General features: G+C 43.6%; 1 protein-coding gene across 1 annotated transcript in view; it reads left to right on the plus strand.

Moving 5' to 3' along the window:
• LOC115194957 (lysine-specific demethylase 6B) overlaps positions 1 to 24,524 on the plus strand; it is a 115,509-nt gene that overhangs the window by 36,266 nt on the left and 54,719 nt on the right. The window contains exon 4 of the mRNA XM_029754861.1: positions 11,488 to 11,564. The gene's annotated coding sequence lies outside the window, so the exon portion shown is untranslated. The remainder of the gene's footprint in view (positions 1 to 11,487; positions 11,565 to 24,524) is intronic.

Raw genomic sequence — 24,524 nt, forward strand, 5'->3', positions numbered from 1 at the left:
GACAGACACACACACAGACACATACATACACACACACACACAGACACATACACACGCACAGACACATACATATATGCAAGCATACACACACACACACATTTACTCCCTGCACTCTAAGTGCAGCTCATAGCCACTCTCTATATGAATGTATACAGTGAGGGAAAAATGCTGATTTTGTACGTTTGCCCACTGATAAAGAAATAATCAGTCTATAATTTTAATGGTAGGTTTATTTCAACAGTGAAAGTCAGAATAACAACAAAAAATCCAGAAAAACACATGTAAAAAATGTTATACATTGATTTGCATTTTAATGGGGGAAATAAGTATTTGACCCCCTCTCAATCAGAAAGATTTCTGGCTCCCAGGTGTCTTTTATACAGGTAACGAGCTGAGATTAGGAGCACACTCTTAAAGGGAGTGCTCCTAATCTCGGCTTGTTACCTGTATAAAAGACACCTGTCCACAGAAGCAATCAATCAATCAGATTCCAAACTCTCCACCATGGCCAAGACCAAAGAGCTCTCCAAGGATGTCAGGGACAAGATTGTAGACCTACACAAGGCTGGAATGGGCTACAAGACCATCACCAAGCAGTTTGGTGAGAAGGTGACAACATTTGGTGCGATTATTCGCAAATGGAAGAAACACAAAAGAACTGTCAATCTCCCTCGGCCTGGGGCTCCATGCAAGATCTCACCTCGTGGAGTTGCAATGATCATGAGAACGGTGAGCAATCATCCCAGAACTACACGGGAGGATCTTGTCAATGATCTCAAGGCAGCTGGGACCATAGTCACCAAGAAAACAATTGGTAATACACTACGCCGTGAAGGACTGAAATCCTGCAGCGCCTGCAAGGTCTCCCTGCTCAAGAAAGCACATATACATGCCCGTCTGAAGTTTGCCAATGAACATCTGAATGATTCAGAGGACAACTAAGTGAAAGTGTTATGGTCAGATGAGACCGAAATGGAGCTCTTTGGCATCAACTCAACTCGCCGTGTTTGGAGGAGGAGGAATGCTGCCTATGACCCCAAGAACACCATCCCCACCGCCAAACATGGAGGTGGAAACATTATGCTTTGGGGGTGTTTTTCTGCTAAGGAGACAGGACAACTTCACCGCATCAAAGGGACGATGGACGGGGTCATGTACCGTCAAATCTTGGGTGAGAACCTCCTTCCCTCAGCCAGGGCATTGAAAATGGGTCGTGGATGGGTATTCCAGCATGACAATGACCCAAAACACACGGCCAAGGCAACAAAGGAGTGGCTCAAGAAGAAGCACATTAAGGTCCTGGAGTGGCCTAGCCAGTCTCCAGACCTTAATCCCATAGAAAATCTGTGGAGGGAGCTGAAGGTTCGAGTTGTCAAACGTCAGCCTCGAAACCTTAACGACTTGGAGAAGATCTGCAGAGAGGAGCGGGACAAAATCCCTCCTGAGATGTGTGCAAACCTGGTGGCCAACTACAAGACACATCTGACCTCTGTGATTGCCAACAAGGGTTTTGCCACCAAGTACTAAGTCATGTTTTGCAGAGGGGTCAAATACTTATTTCCCTCATTAAAATGCAAATCAATTTATAACATTTCTGACATGCGTTTTTCTGGATTTTTTGTTGTTATTCTGTCTCTCACTGTTCAAATAAACCTACCATTAAAATTATAGACTGATCATTTCTTTATCAGTGGGCAAACGTACAAAATCAGCAGGGGATCAAATACTTTTTTCCCTCACTGTACATTTGCAGATTGGAATAATGTTGTGTTTTCCTTACTCTCCGAGTGTGCATCCATGTATTTACATTTACATTTAAGTCATTTAGCAGATGCTCTTATCCAGAGCGATTTACAAATTGGTGCATTCACCTTATGATATCCAGTGGAACAACCACTTTACAATAGTGCATCTAAATCTTTTGGGGGGGGGGGGGGGGGTTAGAAGGATTACTTTATCCTATCCCAGGTATTCCTTATATGTATTGTATGTCCATGTGATCATAGTGGATGTGGTTCTATACTGTACGAGTGTGTCTGTGTGTTAGAGATGCACGCGGTTATATCCGCAGTCCAGGAAGGTTTAGGGTCATGAAGTGTTGTGTGGATAAAGAGCCGGTGAGTTGCTGCTGGGTTGAAAGAGAAACAATACGTAAACGAATCCATAAATATATTATTCTTGCGCAATTTCTATCTATTGGCTACATTGAGGTTTTTCTTTCATTATTTTAGGCTATCTGGTATTAGAGCATGACGCTAAACTTTAGGGTTTCAACTGTATGCGCCAAATAGCCTACACTACGTTGCCAAATAATGCTTTTGGGAACAGGCAGAAAATGTTAACGTCAATCCACGGAGGAAAAAAGGACATTGTGGAAGTTTAATTCAATAAGGAAAAAGCTGTGAATGGAGAATTGAAAATAAAGAGAAGGGAGGGCCAGAAAAGTCACGTTTGGAAAAGATTTGGTTAAGTGGTAGAAGAGGATGATAGCAGTGCCAGCTATGTGATGTGCGATGATTGTGAAGCTCAATGCAAATTCGACAGCCACAAGACGGGGGACTTGAAATAGACCTATGACACGTCAAGGGAACTGTAGCTTACTGTTCAGATGGGTTAAATGGAAACTGAAATCTGGACACTGGTCTTATAACCTCTCACATAGCCTTAATATTAACTCCTGCAGAATGAAGCATTTCTTGCAGTAAAATTATACACCAAAATGTGAGGAACATTTTTACTTGGGAACAAAAATTATTTCTTTCTTTCGGCATCTTGAATGCATATGCCCAGTTAGGGACCGTCTGCAGAGGTTCTGTCTTCATCAGCATCATACAAGCTGATAGTATTACAACCACATAAAATATGCATCCAAGCCCAACTGAAATTTTATCAGAAACATGTTGGGTCATTTTCACAGCTTTCTATTTCCTTACAACCGGTCAAACTGATGTCATTTGGAACTTTTGCACAGAAAATCTTTCACATTTTTTTTGGTTATTGCATTTTCTCCAAGGTCCCTAAACCAGAGATGACAGAGCTTTACCGATGTCAACTAGATTGAAGCATTCATTCTATCAATTTATGACATTCTGGTGAGCAATGGTTTATTTAGTCTTCTAGGGCAACATATAATGACAGAAGAGAAGCTGCATGCATCTAATTATAGACAAGTTGACTAGCAAGTAACCTACCAAAATGTCAGAAATTATAAGTAGAAACATATCTAAATCAGGCAGAAAAATCCTGAACCCCCTGTCAAAAAATCATTCCTCTGTTTCTGACTGTAGCGTATCTTCTATAGGAGCTGTTTAGGGTTGTGTGCAGACCTCAGAGTTTCACTTTATCACATATGGTCGTGCGGTTGTGGATGGGTTATGATCAATTGCTGTGCGGGTGAACAAACAGCTGACCCGCGCACCACTCCTGTGTGTGTGTGGGTGTGTGTGTCTTTCTCTTGTATCATGTGTGTAGAAACTCTATTTTGAGAAATGCTTTCAGTTAGATCTCTCCTCTCTAGTAGCAGCACAAAGCAGCAACAAGCCACTTCCACCATACAGGAGGGCTTTTAGAGCCATCACTAGAGAAGCCATGACACACACACACACACACACACACACACACACACACACACACACAAAGATAGCTCAATAGATCCACTGTTACGTACTACACTAACAGAGATATCCAAATACACACCCAACACACTTTTTTGGGCTACACACACACACACACACACACACACACACACACACACACACACGTCAGCAAGCCAGAGCCTTCCTTGGTCGTAGCAGCAGGTGAGAGGTCAGGGGGAGTGGTCATCAGATGAAAGCATCGGGTCACAAAGGTCGCTCTGCCAGGGTTGAGAGGTCAGGACAGACCGGCCATGCCTTTGCACGTGCCCTAAACAGGTGTCCTAGCAACCAGGCCTAGTGGGGGACGGGGCACTTACTAAATAAGTAACTGTATCCACATCTGACAGACACACACAGAAAGAGAGGCATCGACAAGCCTACATAGGCATAGATACACACACACACACAAAAGCATAGCGATATACACTACCGGTCAAAAGTTTTAGAACACCTACTCATTCAAGGGTTTTTCTTTATTTTTACTATTTTCTACATTGTAGAATAATAGTGAAGACATCAACACTATGAAATAACACATATGGAATCATGTAGTAACCAAAAAGTGTTAAACAAATGAAAATATATTTTATATTTGAGATCCCTAAAAGTAGCCATCCTTTGTCTTGATGACAGCTTTGCACACTCTTGGTATTCTATCAACCAGCTTCACCTGGAATGCTTTTCCAACAGTCTTGAAGGAGTTCCCACATATGCTGAGCACTTGTTGGCTGCTTTTCCTTCACTCTGCGGTCCGACTCATCCCAAGCCAACTCAATTTAGTTGAGGTCGGGGGATTTTGGAGGCCAGGTCATCTGATGCAGCACTCCATCACTCTCCTTCTTGGTCAGATAGCCCTTACACAGCCTGGAGGTGTGTTGGGTAATTGTCCTGTTGAAAAACTAATGATAGTCCCACTAAGCGCAAACCAGATGTGATGGCGTATCACTGCAGTATGCTGTGGTAGCCATGCTGGTTAAGTGTGCCTTGAATTCTAAATAAATCACAGACAGTATCACCAGCAAAGCACCCCCACACCATAACACCTCCTTCTCCATGCTTCACAGTGGGAAATATACATGCGGAGATCATCCGTTCACCCACACCGCATCTCACAGACACAGCGGTTGGAACAAATTTCCACCGATCTAATGTCCATTGCTCGTGTTTCTTGGCCCAAGCAAGTCTCTTCTTATTATTGGTGTCCTTTAGTAGTGGTTTCTTTGCAGCGATTCGACCATGAAGGCCTGATTCACACCGTCTCCTCTGAATAGTTGATGTTAAGATGTGTGGGCTTCAATTTCTGAGGCTGGTAAGCATAATGAACTTATCCTCTGCAGCAGAGGCAACTCTGGGTCTTCCTTTCTTGTAGCGGTCCTCATGAGAGCCAGTTTCATCATAGCGCTTGATGGTTTTTGCGACTGCACTTGAAGAAACGTTCAAAGTTCTTCAAATGTTACGTATTGACTGACCTTCATGTCTGAAAGTAATGATGGACTGTCATTTCTCTTTGCTTATTTGAGCTGTTCTTGCCATAATATGGACTTGGTCTTTTACCAAATTGGGCTATCTTCAAAACAAGTTGTGAATTCCATACTGTAACTAGATCACCTGGTGTACGTGCTGCACAACAGTTAGGCTCCGGTCTCTGGTCGTTGTGTGCTTGTAAACAGACACCACGTGACTGAGGTCTACCGGTTAGCTTCATAATAAAAAATGATGTGACAGGTGAAATGAAGAACGCAATCTTCTTTATCTCCTAACGTATTGCACAATTGACTGCAGGTATTTACAACAACAACAAAAAAGCAGCTACAAATATTCACATTTAGAAAAGACTTAGTTTTGACAGTATTGAAAAACCATCTTGTGTCTATTTCCAAATACCCCTGTATATGGTATATACTAGAGGTCGACCAATGAATCGGAATGGCCGATTAAATAGGGCCGATTTCAAGTTTTCATAACAATCTGTAATCGGTATTTTTGGCCACCGATTTGCCGATAAAAAAAAAAAAAAGTATAATAATTTACACCTTTATTTAACTAGGCAAGTCAGATTAAGAACACATTCTTATTTTCAATGATGGCCTTGGAACGGGGGTTAACTGCCTTGTTCAGGGGGGATTCGGGGATTCGTTTTTGCAACCTTCTGGTTACTAGTCCAACGCTCTAACCACCTGCCTTACATTGCACTCCACGAGGAGCCTGCATGGGCAGCAAGAAGCCAAGGTAAGTTGCTAGCTAGCATTAAACTTATCTTATAAAAAACGATCAATCTTAACATAATCACTAGTTAACTACACATGGTTGATGATATTACTAGTTTATCTAACGTGTCCTGCGTTGCCTATAATCGATGCGGTGCCTGTTAATTTATCATTGAATCACAGCCTACTTCGAGAAACGGGTGATGATTTAACAAGCGCATTTGCGAAAAAAGTACTGTCGTTGCACCAATGTACCTAACCATAAACATCAATGCCTTTCTTTAAAATCACTACACAAGTATATATTTTTAAACCTGCATATTTAGTTAATATTGCCTGCTAACATGAAATTGTGTCACTGCTCTTGCGTTCATTGCCTGGCTCGTTGCGAACTAATTTGCCAGAATTCTACGTAATTATGACATAGCATTGAAGGTTGTGCAATGTAACAGGAATATTTAGACTTAGGGATGCCACCCGTTAGATAAAATACGGAACGTTTCCGTATTTCACTGAATGAAAAAAACGTTTTGTTTTCGAGATGATAGTTTCCGGATTTGACCATATTAATGACCTAAGGCTCGTATTTCTGTGTGTTTATTATAATTAAGTCTATGATTTGATAGAGCAGTCTGACTGAGCGGTGGTAGGCACCAGCAGGCTCGTAAGCATTCATTCATACAGCACTTTCGTGCGTTTTGCCAGCAGCTCTTCGCAATGCATTGCGCTGTTTATGACTTCAAGCCTATCAACTCCCGAGATTAGGCTGGTGTAACCGATGTGAAATGGATAGCTAGTTAGCGGGTGCACACTAATAGCGTTTCAAACGTCACTCGCTCTGAGACTTGGAGTAGTTGTTCCCCTTGCTCTGCATGGGTAACGCTGCTTCGAAGGTGGCTGTTGTCAATGTGTTCCTGGTTCGAGCCCAGGTAGGAGCAAGGAGAGGGACGGAAGCTATACTGTTACACTGGCAATACTAAAGTGCCTATAAGAACATCCAATAGTCAAAGGTATATGAAATACAAATCGTATATAGAGAAATAGTCCTATAATTCCTATAATAACTACAACCTAAAACTTCTTACCTGGGAATATTGAAGACTCATGTTAAAAGGAACCACCAGCTTTCATATGTTCCCATGTTCTGAGCAAGGCACTTAAACGTTAGCTTTCTTACATGGCACATATTGCACTTTTACTTTCTTCTCCAACACTTTGCTTTTGCATTATTTAAAACAAATTGAACATGTTTCATTATTTATTTGAGGCTAAATTGATTTTATTGATGTATTATATTAAGTTAAAATAAGTGTTCATTCAGTTAAAAAACTGTCCGATTAATCGGCATCGGCCTTTTTCGGTCCTCCAATAATCGGCATCGGTATCGGGGTTGAAAAATCATAATCGGTCAACCTCTAGTATATGCGGTGTACCACCTAAGCCTACCAGTATACGGTATTTCGCCCCAAGTTAAACACACACACACACACACTCTCACACACACACACTCAGTATGTGAGAGTGCGAGCCCCCCATTGCTCGTTGAGGAAACTAGGAATGTGCTGTCTCACGCATCCTGTCCTCATTGATTAGTTCAGCTTTTAAACGTGGGAATAGTTAGAAGTTCAGTCTCACTCACATCATCCTACAGCATCCTGAACACCCCTGTGGAACAGAGAAGAGAGAGGGGGAATGAAGGAGAGAGAGAGAGAACAGAGGGCGAGGGGGGTTGAGAGAGAGAGAGAAAAGGAGGGAGAGAGGTAGAGAGAGGGAGGAGGTATAGAGAGAGAAAGTGAGGGAGGAATGGTGAAAAAAAGGACAACTAATTAGATAAAGTTGTATTTTAATTGCGAGTTCTGCTGGTTGCTGGTGGGAATTCTCTGATTCCAGGAGGGATAACTATCCCAGGTGTGTGAGAGAATTAAAGACAGGAGGCGGGGGAGAGATGTCGAATTAGGTCTCTCTGCTCTCCTCCTGTTTCTCTCTCCTTCTCTTTCCCCCTCTTTCTCCCTCTGTTTCTCTCTCCCTTCTTTCTTTCTCCCTCTGTCCCCCGCCCTCTCGATTTATCTCTCTCTTTCTTTTTCTTGTTGTCCCTCCCTCTCTGTCTCTTCTTTCTCTCTCTCCCCCTCCCTCCCTGTCTCTCCTCCCTCTCTCAGCAGGTTAAACAGGACACAGTATGACTGAGTGGGTGTTGAGACTGGTGGTTGGGTGGCTGTTTGCTTTTGGGCTTTGCGTGCAATGCAAGTGTGCTTCAGCTGCCGCACGGTGTACACCCTGTAGGCCTGGTGACCTTAGCTGTTTGTGTACGTACATTTGTATATCTTTAAGTGTGTAGATCTGAGGCTATGTGTGTTTTATGTGTGTGTGTGTAGTGTGCTGGTATGCAGGCAATGTGTAGTTGTGTGTGTGTGTGGTTTTGCATGTGCCTGTGTGTGTTTGTAGTTCTATGTGTGTATACTGTGTATACTGTGTGTATACTGAATATAGCTCTTCCTCTCCCGATCTCATATGAATTTCTGTATACCATAGGCCTACATACTGTTCATTCCATAGATTTGCGTGCCACAGTGCAGCTTCAGTATTTATGGCATACTGAGTATAAATTACACTTCTAAAAATGTTTGTGTGCCTTTATGTGTGTGTCTGCATAAGTGCTTGTGTGCGTTTGTGTAGGATGTTTGGGTTAAAGTGTGCGTTTTTGCATGAAGGCGTGTGAGTGTGTGTGTGGCCCAAGACTGTTGTCAGGCAGATCTGAGTTAGCCCAGCTTTCTGTAATGTAGGTACCTACCTTTTCCTCTCCTCTGTCTCCTAAAGGAAGGAGAGTGGGGGAAACACAGAGCAGGCACATTCCTCAATGCTCACTAAACATGGCCACAGGGGAACTGCAAGCACAGCAAGATTCTAACTTCTTAAAACAAGACTCCTCCTCCCTTCCTTCTTTCCTCCCTCTCCCTCTCCCTCTCCCTCTCCCTCTCCCTCTCCCTCTCCTACTCTTTTCTCTTTCTCTCTCTCTCTCTCTCTCTCTCTCTCTCTCTCTCTCTCTCTCTCTCTCTCTCTCTCTCGTTCTGCCTGCTGCCAGACTGTAGCAGGGAGATAATCAGTGGAAGAATTCCAGAATGTTGGAATCCTGGAGATTGTTCTTAGAAGGAAATTTGAATGATGGAATATTTAGGATTTTGCTGAAATGTTTTGTCTTTCTGCTGTTTGGGTATGATGTCATTAAGACTTTTTGTGAGCGACCCCCATTCCCACAGATACACACAAAAACACACACACACGTTCCGATAAACAAGCGCTTAGCCTAAACAGGAAATGCTGGGGCCCCTGTGTGTTTCTGCGGATGTTCTTTGTTGTGAGGTGATGTATGGATGAGATGGTCAGCTACGTTATATACAGTGCCTTCGGAAAGTATTCAGACTCCTTGACTTTTTCCACATTTTGTTACGTTACAGCCTTATTCTAAAATGGAATAAATATATATTTTTTCTCAGCAATCTACACACAACACCCCATGATGACCAAGCGGAAACAGGTTTTATTTTTTATGTTTGCATATAAAAAATGCACCGTATTTACATAAGTATTCAAACCCTTTGCTATGAGACTCGAAATTGAGCTCAGGTGCATCCTGTTTCCATTAATCAACCTTGAGATGTTTCTACAACTTGATTGGAGACCACCTGTGGTAAATTCAATTGATTGGACATGATTTGGAAAGGCACACACCTGTCTATATAAGATCCCAGAGTTGACAGTGCATGTCAGAGCAAAAACCAAGCCATGAGGTCGAAGGAATTATCCGCAGAGCTCCGAGACAGGTTTGTGTCGAGGCACAGATCTGGGGAAGGGTACCAAAACATTTCTGAAGGTCCCCAAGAACACAGTGGCCTCCATCATTCTTAAATGGAAGAACTTTAGAACCACCAAGACTCTTCCTAGAGCTGGCTGCCCAGCCAAACTGAGTAATTGGGGGAGAAGGGCCTTGGTCAGGGAGGTGACCAAGAACCCGATGATCACTCTGACAGAGCTCCAGAGTTTCCCTGTGGAGATGGGAGAACATTCCAGAAGGACAACCATCTCTGCACCACTCCACCAATCAGGCCTTTATGGTAGAGTGGCCAGACAGAAGCCACTCATTAAAAAAAGGCACATGACAGCCCTTTTGGAGTTTACCAAAAGCCACCTAAAGACTCTCAGACAATGAGAAACAAGATTCTCTGGTCTGATGAAACCAAGATTGAACTCTTTGGCCTGAATGCCAAGCGTCACGTCTGGAGGAAACCTGGCATCATCCCTACGGTGAAGCATGGTTGGTGGCAGCATCATGCTTTGGGGATGTTTTTCAGCGGCAGGAACTGGGAGACTAGTCAGGATCGAGGCAAAGATGAACGGAGCAAAGTACAGAGAGATTCTTGATGAAAACCTGCTCCACAGCGCTCAGGACTGGGGCGAAGGTTCACCTTCCAACAGGACAACGACCCTGAGCACACAGCCAAGACAACGCAGGAGTTGCTTTGGGACAAGTCTCTGAATGTCCTTGAGTGGCCCAGCCTGATCCCGGACTTGAACCCGATCGAACATCTCTGGTGTGACCTGAAAATAGCTGTGCAGCAAAGCTCCCCATCCAACCTGACAGAGCTTGAGAGGATCTGCAGAGAAGAATGGAAGAAACTCCCCAAATACAGGTGTGCCAAGCTTGTAGCATCATACCCAAGAAGACTCAAGGCTTTGATCGCTGCCAAAGGTGCTTCAACAAAGTACAGAGGAAAGGGTCTGAATACTTATGTAAATGTGATATAAAAAATACAAATAAAACTGTTTTGCTTTCATTATGGGATATTGTGTGTAGATTGAGGATTTTTTTATTTTTAAAAACATTTTAGAATAAGGCTGTAACGTGACAAAATGTGGAAAAGTGAAGGAGTCTGAATACTTTCCGAAGGCACTGTTAAGCTAGCTGAGGATGCCTTACTGTCGGTTGACATGGCAATGCTGCGCCAATACAGACAAATTTGTCACTGTAATGATATGCCAAATCAAATCAAACGCTATTGGTCACGTACACGTTAGTCACATACACACACGTCACTTTTTACTGTTATAATGCGTGTGTTGTGTGGTAAGTGACGGGGTGTGTGTGTGTGTGTGTGTGTGTGTGTGTGTGTGTGTGTCGTCCGACCGGTGTGTCTGTTTGTGACTTTGCTGGGTAAATGGAGGGTATAATGTTTGTCTCCCCTCCAGCATCTCTACTCACCACTGCTCCTGGATGCTCGTTAGATGTGGGGGGCGAATAACTATCAGTGGACTAGAGCCTGTTAGTCCAGTACCATTATTAGTCTGGAAGGACCAGCCTCACACCTCACTGTCACACACACACACACCCTGCCTGTTGTTGTGTTATAGGGTTAGTGGTGGAGTACGGTGTGTTACAATGGAAACCAACTGCTTTGCTTCCTCTTCTGATTCATGATTAGAAGAGATGATGTTGACCTGCATCCAAGCATCAACACTGTACATGTCCAACATACTATAGGTATCTGACCGTCAAAGGCTTTTAGTGTCTGTCTGTGTCTGTCTGTTTACCAGTGTGTATCGTGTGTGTGTGTGTATGTGTTATTCACAGCTGTTGTGTGCTTGTGTTGCAGGTACAGGCGATACCCGGCCCACGCAGGTACACACCCACACACACAGAACAGACATGCTGGGAGGACAACACTGGCAGGTGAGACATGTTCTAATAGATTATCGATGCGCTGCTGTGCCAGTCGGTTGGCTGAGCCAGGAGCTGGAAATGGGCTGAGAGTCCCTTGTTGGAAGACAGACACACACACACCTGCTAGGGTTCTTATAGAAAGCTGAGCTCCGTTCTGTCTCTACTCAGGGGAGGGGAAAGAGAAGAGAGGCTGAGGGAGGATGCAGAGTGGAGGAAGGAGGGAGAGGAGGGAGAGAGAGAGGAAGAAAGAGAGGAGGAGGAGGGAGCCGGTCACTCAGACAGATATTCACACAGGTCGAGCCATGCTGAGAGAGAGGGAGGGAGGGAGGGATAGGGAGGGAGAGAGACAAGGAATGAGCAGAAGATAAAGAGGAAGAGAGAGGAAGAGTGATAGCCAGCTCTGCATGCTCCTGTCACCTCTCCCCTCTCGTTCTCGCTCTCTCTCCCTATCTCTCCCCTCTCTCGTTCTTGCTCTCTCTCCCTATCTCTCCCCTCTCTCGTTATCTCTCTCTCTCCCTATCTCTCCCTCTCTTTGTGAACAGATGGGTGGAGGTATCAGATGTTAATGAAAGACAATAGAAAAGGGGGCTATGAAAAGACCATGACCAACAGAAAGCTCCGCGAACACCACACACACACACACACACACACACACACACACACACACACACACACACACACACACACACACACACACACACAGACACACACACCTTCACACTCACTAGCACACAGTCCTGCTGGAACATATGTACCTTACTGACAACACTGACACACACTCACAATTTCACATACACATTCAACCACATTCTCTGTTGGTCTCCCACTCTCCTCTCTCTCTCCTCTCTCTCTCCTCCTTCTCTCCTCCCTCTCTCTCTCGTCCCTCTTTCTTTCCCTCTCTCCCCCTCTCCCTCCTCCGTCTCTCTCCTCCCTCCCTCTCGCTCTCTCCTCCCTCCCTCCCTCTTTCTCTCTCTTCTCCCTCTCCTCCCTCCCTCTCCCTCTCTCTCTCCTCCCTCTCCCTCCCTCTCCCTCTCTCTCTCCCCATCTCTCTCTCTCTCCTTCCCCTCTCTTTGTTCTCTGCAGACTGTTCTAATGCTCATACTCCAGCTCTCCCATTAGACTGTCTGTCTGATGGTGTTGCTATTTATTATATATGAACATGACATGTTTCTGACACATGTGGTGTGTGTGTGTGTGTGTGTGTGTATGTGTGTGTGTGTGTGTGTGTGTGTGCGTGTGTACGGTAGAAGGCGTTGAGGTTTTTGATTGACCAGCTCTTGGAGAACTGCAGCAACCCCTGAAGTGAAGTGTGAGTGTGAGTGTGTGTGTGTGTTTGTACTGTATGTAAGATATGAGTGTGTCTGGTGTTTTCTCCTCTATAGATTGCTCTCTGGTTGAAAAAGCTTTGCTTTTGTGTACTCAACACCACACACACACACACACACACACACACACACACACACACACACACACACACACACACACACACACACACACACACACACACACACACACACACACACACACACACACACACACTTAAGCTTGAACCCAAGGACCTAGTGCTGAGATGTTATGATTTGACAGAGAGGCAGATGAATAGCAAGAAGAAAGGGTTAAGAGAAAGAGAGCGGGGGGGGGGGGGGTTGTAAAGAACACATTGAACTTGCAGGCCTCTCGGAGAAGATAAAGTGTTAACAGACATATCTTTGAGAGTTAATCTCTTTCGGTGTCAGTCGGTACACATACAATTTGGACTGATTGTGAATTCATTGCTCAAGATGATAGTGTTTAGAGTGAGAATGTAGCTCTGTCTTTCACTACGATATGAAAACACATTGACCACGTTGACATGCAAACAGTATTCCAGATAGTAGCTCATATCACACTTAAGGTCTTATTCAGGATAAGCTGTTTATATGCACCTTTGGTATCCCACTCATGAGTTTTCCTGTATCCATGAATAAACAGAATATTCCTCATTTAAGTTCATATGGGTCACATGGAATAGTAACTGAAATATGGACACTGACTGTAGGCCTATAACCTAAAACCTCTCAGTGTAAAATAATATTAACTCTTTCAGAATTATGCTTTTCTTGAAGTAAAATTGTACAACAAATGTTCATTTTGTCTCGGGAACAGCAGTGGAGAAATATTAGTTATTTCTTTCAGCATCTCTTGAGAAAATGCTACTGCGAGTGAAATGTGTTAGCTTTGACACTGTTACGCAAGCGGACAGTATTTCAACCACATCAACTTTGCACCAAAAATGAACTGAAGTCTTATCAGAAACGCGTGTCCTCGTTTTCTCAGCTTTTCATTTCTTTAAAACCGGTCAAACTGATAACATTTGGCTATTTTGCAGAGGACCAATCTTTCCACTGTTTTCAAGTTATTGCGTTTTCTTCCCTGTCCTTAAACGAAACAGACAACTTTTCCGGTGCTAACTCGGCAGCCCATATCAATGTAAGACATTATTCTGGTTAGCACTACTTTATTTCTGGGGAAACAGAGGAGAATGAGTGCATCTGCACGCACAGTGAGGCGAAGACTTTTGGAGGATGGCCTGGTGTCAAGAAGGGCAGCAAAGAAGCCACTTCTCTCCAGGAAAAACATCAGGCACAGACTGATACTCTGCAAAAGGTACAGGGATTGGACTGCTGAGGACTGTGGTAAAGTCATGTTCTCTGATGAATCCCCTTTCCGATTGTTTGGGGCATCCGGAAAAAAGCTTGTCCGGAGAAGACAAGGTGAGCGCTACCATCAGTCCTGTGTCATGCCAACAGTAAAGCATCCTGAGACCATTCATGTGTGGGGTTGCCTCTCAGCCAAGGGAGTGGGCTCACTCACAATGTTGCCTAAGAACACAGCCATGAATAAAGAATGGTACCAACACATCCTCCGAGAGAAACTTCTCCCAAACATCTAGGAACAGTTGGGTGACGAACAATGCCTTTTCCAGCATGATGGAGCACTTTGCCATAAGGCAAAAGTGATAACTAAGTGGCTCGGGGAACAAAACATTGATATTTTGGGTCCATGGTCAGGAAACTCCCCAGACCTTAATCCCATTGAGAACTTGCGGTCAATCCTCAAGAGGCGGGTGGACAAACAAAAACCCACATATTCTGACAAACTCCAAGCATTGATTATGCTAGAATGGTCTGCCATCATTCAGGATGTGGTCCAGAAGTTAATTGACAGCATGCCAGGGCGGATTGCAGAAGTCTTGAAAAAGAAGGGTCAACACTGCAAATATTGACTCTTTGCATCATCTTCATGTAATTGTCAATAAAAGCCTTTGACACTCATGAAATGCTTGTAATTATACTTCAGTATTCCATAGTAACATCTGACAAAAATATCTAAAGACACTGAAGCAGCAAACTTTGTCGAAATTAATATTTGTGTCATCCTCAAAACTTTTGGCCACGACTGTAACTATAGTTGACAAACAAATGGTATACCAAATGTCAAAAATGATAATATGGCCTACCAAATGTCGGAAATTGTAATCAAAAACGTGTCTAAATTAGGGGTTAAAGTAGCCCGTAGGCTAAACGGTCTAGTACGGACTTTCAGCTAAATCTATTATTATGGTGGATCGAACTATGCAGGTAGCTGACTTTTTTCAGTGATTCATTTGACAATCAGATGACAACACCCATGATATGCGAAACTGATCCTGCACACACCGTTAAAAACAACAGTCAACGGGGTAAGATGCTTACATGCCACAGTATCCCATCTAAAATCAGCATTTCCCAGGCATCTTATAATCGGGATACAAGCTTTTCTGGGTTATTTGAAACCGGATATGATGTTTATATGAGTCAACTTGAGTATCCCAAATAATAACGGGGTATTGGTGTGCATGTAAACGCGGTCACTGAATCAAAGGGAATGTTTTGGGAGAGAGGGAGCGATAGAGAGGTAGAGAAAGGGGGAGATAAATGGAGAGGGATAGAGGGAGAAAGAGAGAGGGTGTCAAGAGGAATAGTGATAATATCAGTGCTAATTGAACACAGCTGCAACACGTTAAACAGGAATTGCCAATTAATGAGACCCGCATAACCCCCGGTTGAGTATATCTTTAAGAAATAAGAGCTAAAAAGAACGAGGGAATGAAACATTTATGAGAAAAAGAAATTGAATTATTTACGGTGTCAAGAGGAAAGCCTGTTTGTGCTCTCTCTCTCTCTCCCTCTTTCTTCCTGTCTTTCAGTGGATTTCTGCTTCCTTCTGTCCATTAATTACATTTTCTGCCTCTTTCTCTCCGCTTCCCTCCTTTCATTCCCGTCTGCTGTCCTTCCTCTCTGTGGAGAGAGCGGGATCTCACAAAAAAGGAAGTGCTCCAGGGTAAAGAGGGATGAGGAGGAGGAAGAGGAAAGGAAACAGAAAGAGGGCTGAATGTATAGACAGCATTGACACACTAATGTGCTGCACTCAAACTTGAATGGGAGTGTGTGTGTTTGTGTTCATGCTTTAGATGCCTGTGAGTTTGAGAGTTTATGTGTGCTATGAGAGGGATACAGTACATGCAGTAGAAGTGTGTGTTGTGTAGTAGTATGAAGTGTGTATTTATGAGCTTACACATTCCTGTGTGTGTGTGTGTGTGTGTGTGTGTGTGTGTGTGTGTGTGTGTGTGTGTGTGTGTGTGTGTGTGTGTGTGTGTGTGTGTGTGTGTGTGTGTGTGTGTGTGTGTGTGTGTGTGAGCATGTACTACCCAGAAATACTGTTTGAAATCTTTCTAATACTTTGGGCGTTCCCTTTAGCCTGCCTGGAGTTCCAGATGGACGGGCAGTATCGTTTGCACTTTTGGGGCATTTCTATTTGTCCCATTTCAGCATACAAGCTCAATCAAACCCAGCTAAAGTATTTGAAATGATTTCAAGTAGTATTTGAAGCTAGCTTTGGTACAGCAGGGCTGATCCTGTGCAGACTCTGAGTTAGTCCCAAATGACACCTTATTCCCTATATAGTGCACTACTTTTAACCCGATTCCTATGTGTCCTGGTCAAAAGTAATGTACTATATAGGGGATAGGGTGACATTTAGGATGTAGTGAAGGTCTGGCCTGTGGATCCAGTGAGTCTGGCTCTAACTCTCTTATTTAACTGTAGTGATTACAGCAACACTGATAACACTGCAGTGTGCAGCACTCACTGAATCACATCCACCCTCTCTCTCTCTCTCTCTCTCTCTCTCTCTCTCTCTCTCTCTCTCTCTCTCTCTCTCTCTCTCTCTTTCTTCTTACTATATCTCGGTCTCTCCTTGCGATCTCTCTCTTTCTTCTTGCGATCTCTCTCTTTCTTCTTGCGATCTCTCTCTTTCTTCTTGCGATCTCTCTCTTTCTTAATATCGCTCTCTCTTTCTTCTTACTATATCTCGGTCTCTCCTTGCGATCTCTCTCTTTCTTCTTGCGATCTCTCTCTTTCTTCTTGCTATCTCTCTCTTTCTTCTCACTATCTCTCTCTCTCTAACTTCTTACTTTCTTTCTCTCTCTCTTTCTTCTCACTATCTCTCTCTCTCTAACTTCTTACTTTCTTTCTCTCTCTCTTTCTTCTCACTATCTCTCTCTCTCTAACTTCTTACTTTCTTTCTCTCTCTCTTTCTTCTCACTATCTCTCTCTCTCTAACTTCTTACTTTCTTTCTCTCTCTCTTTCTTCTCACTATCTCTCTCTCTCTAACTTCTTACTTTCTTTCTCTCTCTCTTTCTTCTTACTATCTCTCTCTCTCTTTCTTCTTACTATCTCTCGCTCTCTTTCTTAATATCTCTCTCTCTTTCTTCTTACTATATCTCACTCTCTCCTTACGATCTCTCTCTCTTTCTTCTTGCTATCTCTCTCTTTCTTCTTACTATCTCTCTCTCTTTCTTCTCACTATCTCTCTCTCTCTCTTTCTCTCTGTTCTCTCTTCCTGCTCTGCTCTTCCTCACTCTACTCTCTCGCTCCTCTCTCTCGCTCTCTCTCCCCCCTTTCTCTGCAGTCAGTCCACCCCTCCCTCTTCTTTCCCCCTCTCCCACTCTTCCACCCCTCCCTCCTTTTTCCCCCTCTTCCATTCTGCCCTCTCTTTTTGGCTGAGGCTCAAATATCGCAAATGCTATTAGGTATTGGCTAAGGGCCAAATCAACGCAGTAATAAATCAATAGGATGTTACATTACGTAATAGACCCAGAGAGATGGCTCACTGCTGACCCTGTTACACAGGTTTATTCCCCTCTCCACTCCGCTCAGCTCATAGTACAGTACAGTATCGTTCTCTGTCTTCCTATTTTCTCACTCTCTCTTTCTGTCTCTTCTCTCTTTCTCATATGTTATCTCTCTCTTTCTGCTACCCATATTAACTCTCTCTTTCTCTCGCTCGCGTTCTCTTTCACTAATTATCTCTCCTCCGCCACCCTTATAATCCCTCTCTGTGTCATTCTCATAGCTTAAAGGGCAATTCTCCCACTTTTCGACCTCATATTCATTATCTCCAGCACCAGACCAGTGTCTGCATACAGTGCCTATTCACACCTCGTGACTTTTTCCACACTTTGTTGTGTTAGAAAGTGGGATTAAAATGGACATAATTGTAATTTATTGTCAGTGACCTACACAAAATAATCTGTATTAATGTCAAAGTGGAAGAAAAATTCTACATTTTGTAAGAAATTTAGATAAGTATTCAAGTGTTAGAATCACCTTTGGCAGCTATTACAGCGGTGAGTCTTTCTGAGTATGTCTCTAAGAGATTTCTACACCTGGATTGGGCAATATCTGTCCATTATTCCTTTCAAAATTCTTCAAGCTCTGTCAAATTGGTTGTTGATAATTTCGAGACAAATATTTTCAGGTCTTGCCATAGATTTTCAAGCAGATTTAAGTCAAAACTGCAACTCGGCCACTCAGGAACATTCACTGTCTTCTTGGAAAGCAACCCCAGTGTAGATTTGGCCTTGTGTTTTGGGTTATTGTCCTGCTGAAAGGTTAATTCATCTCCCAGTGTCTGGTGGAAAGCAGACTGAACCAGGTTTTCCTGTGCTGAGCTCCATTCCGTTTATTTTTTTATCCTGAAAAACTCCCTAGTCCTTAACAATTACAAGCATACCCATAACATGATGCTGCCACCACTATGCTTGAAAGTATGGAGAGTGGTACTCAGTAAAAGGCGCTGCATGGTCAATCGGATGTCTGCATTGGCAGTGCAGCATTTACTGTGAAACAGCCTCTGCAGAAGTCAGGGTATTTGTACTTGTTGCGCTTCGCAGACCAGCGTATAGCTGTTGAGCAGTGCTGCTGTCAAGGAAGTGAGTTTGTGTTTATACAGGACATCCCGCCCCCACCTATCGTCAACCAATCATGTCAATGTGGAGCTATACTGAGCTACACAGAGTCCTTCGTTATGTTACAACATTTGTGAGGCGCACGGCGATGCGGTACGGAGCTCAGTTTGGCCTCTGCATGCCTCCGGAGGCTCAGCAATTGCGTCACACCCTCCATACGGAGCCTCCGACCACATTTTCAGATCAAGCATAAATTGGCTTTAATGTGTTGTATTGTGTTTCCCCAAACGTAACACATTGTATTCAGGACAAAAAGTGAATTGCTTTGCCACATTTTTTTGCAGTATTACTTTAGTACCTTGTTGCAAACAGGATGCATGTTTTGGAATATTTTGATTCTGTAAAGGCTTCCTTCTTTTCACTTTGTCATTTAGGTTAGCATTGTGGAGTAACTACAATGTTGTTGATCCATCCTCAGTTTTCTCCTATCACAGCCATTAAACTCTGTAACTGTTTTAAAGTCACCACTGGCCTCATGGTGAAATCCCTGAGCCGTTTCCTTCCTCTCCAGCAACTGAGTTAGGAAGGACGCCTGTATATTTGTTGTGACTGGGTGTGTTGATACACCATCCAAAGTGTAACTTATAACTTCACCATGCTCAAATGGATATTCAATGTCTGATTTTTTTATTTTCACCTACCAATAGGTGCCCTTCTTTGCGAGGCATTGGAAAACCTCCCTGGTTTTGTAGTTGAGTCTGTTTTGAAATTCACTGCTGGACTGAGGGACCTTACAGATAATTGTATGTGTGGGGTACAGAGATGAGGTAGTCAAAAATGATTATTGCACAAAGTGAGTCCATGCAACTTATTATGTGACTTGTTGCTCCTGAACTTATTTACTGTAGGCTTGCCATAACAAAGGAGATGGATACTTATTGACTCAAGACATTTCAGCTTTTTATTTTTAATTAATTTGTAAACATTTCAGGAAAAAAAATATTCCACTTTGACATTATGGGGTATTGTGTGTAGGCCAGTGACATCAAATCTCAGTTCAGGCTGTAACACAACAACGTTGAAATAGTTGAAGGCCGTGTGAATAGTTTATGAAGGCAGTGTATATGAAAATGGCACGTTTCTATGATCGGTGGTTAAAACGATGAGATGAAAGGTCCTAAGAAAGGATACGCTGTGACATCACAGGGTGGGATTAAAAGCAGGGGCTGGAACCAGAATTATTTTCCAATGGTTTTGGTTGTGAACAGAACCATTATTTCCACTAGGACTGGAAAACATCCCAGCAACATAACATAACGTTATTAACCGGTTCCCATGCTGTTAAAAGTACGGTTCTGTTCCTCAAATCATTTCGTTGTTTTCCTGTTTTTGGTCTGTTCCCTGATCCGGTTCTAACCCATCATTAAAATTACGAGAAAAAAAAAATCTAACAAACCTGCAACCTCACGTCACCATGAATCTCATAGTGTTCGTAAAAACATTTTTTACTTCTGTTAGAATTTTTTTACTTTGGTTGGTTGGTTATGTTCAGAACAGAGCAAAAATCATCCAGACCAAAATGTTGCTATACCCTATAGATATCTAGGAGTGTGTGTATTCCATAATGGAAACAAGGTGTATTACACCATATGGCAATGTATGTTTTATTTTGAATAGCAGTAGCTTTTGGTGCACTCATCTTTCCCAGAGCACTCTCTTCTCTCTCCCCTCTGTTCTCTCCCTCCTCTCCTGTGTAGGAGTATAAGGTCTGCTGTATATGTAGTCATAAATGGAACTTATTTTCCATATTGTCACGCTCTCTCTCTCTGGGCCGGAATACTGTCTGCTGCACGTGGCTGGCACTGGGAGAACGTGTGTGTGTGTGTGTGTGTGTGTGTGTGTGTGTGTGTGTGTGTGTGTGTGTGTGTGTGTGTGTGTGTGTGTGTGTGTGTGTGTGTGTGTGTGTGTGTGTGTGTGTGTGTGTGTGTGTGTTGTGTGTGTGTTTGAGAGGACATGAGCTATTGGAAACATCTCTGTGTTTGGGTGAGAAAACAGAACAATTTTGACAGGCAGATGAGCTTACACACACACACACACACACACACACACACACACACACACACACACACACACACACACACACATTGGTGTCATCATCCTGCCACCATTTAAATTCACACAACAGAAAGCAAAAACCTATTTTAAACAATCATAAACACTGGTAATATGTACAGTATACAGTATGTACACTCTCAAGTGTTTCTACACCTTCCAATATACATTACTGAGACTATAATGCAAACATACATTCCAACACTTATACATCTCTTTTAATTAAAATACACTTACACACGCAAACACACACACATACATACAGTGCCTTCTGGAAAGTATTCAGACCCATTGACCTTTTCAACATTCTTTACGTTACAGCTTTATTCGAAAATTGATTGTATAAAAACAATTCCTCAGCAATTTACACACAATACCCCATAATGACAAAGTGAAAACAGATTTTTAGAAAACTTTATAAATGTGTTAAAAATTAAAAACAGAAACACCTTATTTACATAAGTATTCAGACCCTTTGCTATCACACTCGAAATTGAGCTCAGATGCATCCTGTTTCCATTGATGATCCTTGAGATGTTTCTACAACCTGATTGGAGTCCACCTGTGGTAAATTCAATTGATTGGACATGATTTGGAAAGGCACACACCCGTCTATATAAGGTCCCACAGTTGACAGTACATGTCAGAGCAAAAACCAATCCAGGAGGTCGAAGGAATCATCCGTAGAGCTCCGAGACACGATTGTGTCGAGGCACAGATCTGGGGAAGTGTACCAAAACATTTTTGAAGGTCCCCAAGATCACAGTGGCCTCCATCATTCTTAAATGGAATACATTTAGAACCACCAAGACTCTTCATAGAGCTGGCCGCCCCGGCCAAACTGAGCAATCGGGGGAGAAGAGCCTTGGTCAGGGAGGTGACCAAGAACCCGATGGTCACTCTGACAGAGCTCCAGGGTTCCTCTGTGGAGATGGGAGAACCTTCCAGAAGGACAACCATCTCTGCCGCACTCCACCAATCAGGCCTTTATGGTAGAGTGGCCAGACGGAAGCCAGTAAAAGGCACATGACAGCCCTTTTGGAGTTTGCCAGAAGGCACCTAAAGACTCTCAGACCATGAGAAACAAGATTCTCTGTATTGATGAAACAAAGATTGAACTCTTTGGCCTGAATGCCAAGTCTGGAGGAAACCTGGCACCATCCCTATGGTGAAGCATGGTGGTGGCAGCATCAAGCTGTGAGGATTTTTTTCAGCGGCATGGATTGAGAGACTAGTCAGGCTCGAGGCAAAGATGAACGGAGCAAAGTACAGAGGGACCCTTGATGAAAACCTGCTCCACAGCGCTCATGACCTCAGACTGGGGCGAAGGTTCATCTTACAACAGGATAACGACCCTAAGCACACAGCCACGACAACGCAGGAGTGGCTTCGAGACAAGTCTCTGAATGTCCTTGAGTGGCCCTGCCAGAGCCCGGACTTGAACCCGATTGAACATCTCTGGAGAGACCTGAAAATATCTGTGCAGCAACGCTCCACATCCAACCTGACAGAGCTTGAGAGGATCTGCAGAGAGGATAGGAGATATAGGAGAAATTCCCCAAATACAGGTGTGCCAAGTTTTTAGCATCATACCCAAGACGAATCGAGGCTGCAATCGCTGCCAAAGGTGCTTCAACAAAGTACTGAGTAAAGGGTCTGAATACTTATGTAAATGTAATATTTCCGTTTTTTATTTGTAACGAATTTGCAAAAATGGGGTCCGAATACTTTCCGAATGCGCTGTAATCATTTTATTTGCACTATCTAGGGTTACCAACCTGCCCTCCAAATACACCTCTGCTGTCATCAACAAGAATCTCAGCGATCACTGCCTCAACACCTGCGTACGTAATGGGTCTGCGGTCAAATGACCACCCCTCATCACTGTCAAACGCTCCCTAAAACACTTCCGCGAGCATGCCTTTCTAATCGACCTGGCCTGGGTATCCTGGAAGGATATTGACCTCACTCTGTCAGTAGAGGATGCCTGGTTATTCTTTAAAAGTGCCTTCCTCACCATTTAAATAAGCATGCCCCATTCAAAAAATTTGAACCATGAACAGATATAGCCCTTGGTTCAGTCCAGACCTGACTGCCCTTAACCAGCACAAAAACATCCTGTGGCAAACTGCATTAGCATCGAATAGTCCCCGCGATATGCAACTTTTCAGGGAAGTTAGCAAATGATATACACAGGCAGTTAGGGAAGCAAATGCTAGCTTTTTCAAACAGAAATTTGCTTCCTGTAGCACAAACTCCAAAAAGTTCTGGGACACTGTAAAGTCCATGGAGAATAGGAGCACCTCCTCCCAGCTGCCCACTGCACTGAGGATAGGAAACACTGTCACCACCGATAAATCCACGATAATTGAGAATTTCAATAAGCATTTTTCTACGGCCATGCTTTCCACCTGGCTACCCCTACCCCGGTCAACAGCCCTGCACCCCCCACAGCAACTTGCCCAAGCCTCCCCCATTTCTCCTTCACCAAAATCCAGATAGCTAATGTTCTGAAAGAACTGCAAAACCTGGACCCCTACAAATCAGCCGGGCTAGATGATCGGGACCCTCTCTTTCTAAAATTATCCCCCGAAATTGTTGCAACCCTTATTACTAGCCTGCTCAACCTCTCTTTCATATCGTCTGAGATCCCCAAAGATTGGAAAGCTGCCGCAGTCATCCCCCTCTTCAAAGGGGGAGGCACTCTAGACCCAAACTGCTACAGACCTATATCTATTCCTGCCTTTCTAAGGTCTTCGAAAGCCAAGTTAACAAACAGATCACCGACCATTTCGAATCCCACCGTACCTTCTCCGCTATGCAATCTGGTTTCCGAGCTGGTCATGGGTGCACCTCAGCGACGCTCAAGGTCCTAAACGACATCATAACCGCCATCAATAAGAGACAATAGTGTGCAGCTGTATTCATCGACCTGGCCAAGGCTTTCGCCTTGTTTTCTCAAATGACTGCCTCGCCTGGTTCACCAACTACTTCTCAGACAGAGTTCAGTGTGTCAAATCGGAGGGCCTGTTGTCTAGCAGTCTCTATGGGGATGCCACAGGGTTCAATTCTCGGGCCGACTCTCTTCTCTGGATACATCAATGATGTCGCTCTTGCTGCTGGTGATTCTCTGATCCACCTCTACACAGACGACACCATTCTGTATACTTCTGGCCCCTCTTTGGACACTGTGCTAACAAACCTCCAGATGAGCTTCAATGCCATACAACTCTCCTTCCGTGGCCTCCAACTGCTCTTAAATGCAAGTAAAACTAAATGCATGTTCTTCATCCGATCACTGCCCTCACCTGCCCACCCGTCCAGCATCACTACTCTGGACGGTTCTGACTTAGAATATGTGGACAACTATAAATACCTAGGTGTCTGGTTAGACTGTAAAATCTCCTTCCGGACTCACATTAAGCATCTCCAATCCAAAATTAAATCTAGAATTGGCTTCCTATTTCGCAACAAAGCATCCTTCACTCATGCTGCCAAACATACCCTCATAAAACTGACTATCCTACCGATCCTTCACTCTGGCGATGTCATTTACAAAATAGCCTCCAACACTCTACTCAGCAAA

The sequence above is a fragment of the Salmo trutta genome, chromosome 5, assembly GCF_901001165.1.
Source record: "Salmo trutta chromosome 5, fSalTru1.1, whole genome shotgun sequence".
In the NCBI taxonomy this organism is placed as follows: Eukaryota; Metazoa; Chordata; class Actinopteri; order Salmoniformes; family Salmonidae; genus Salmo; species Salmo trutta.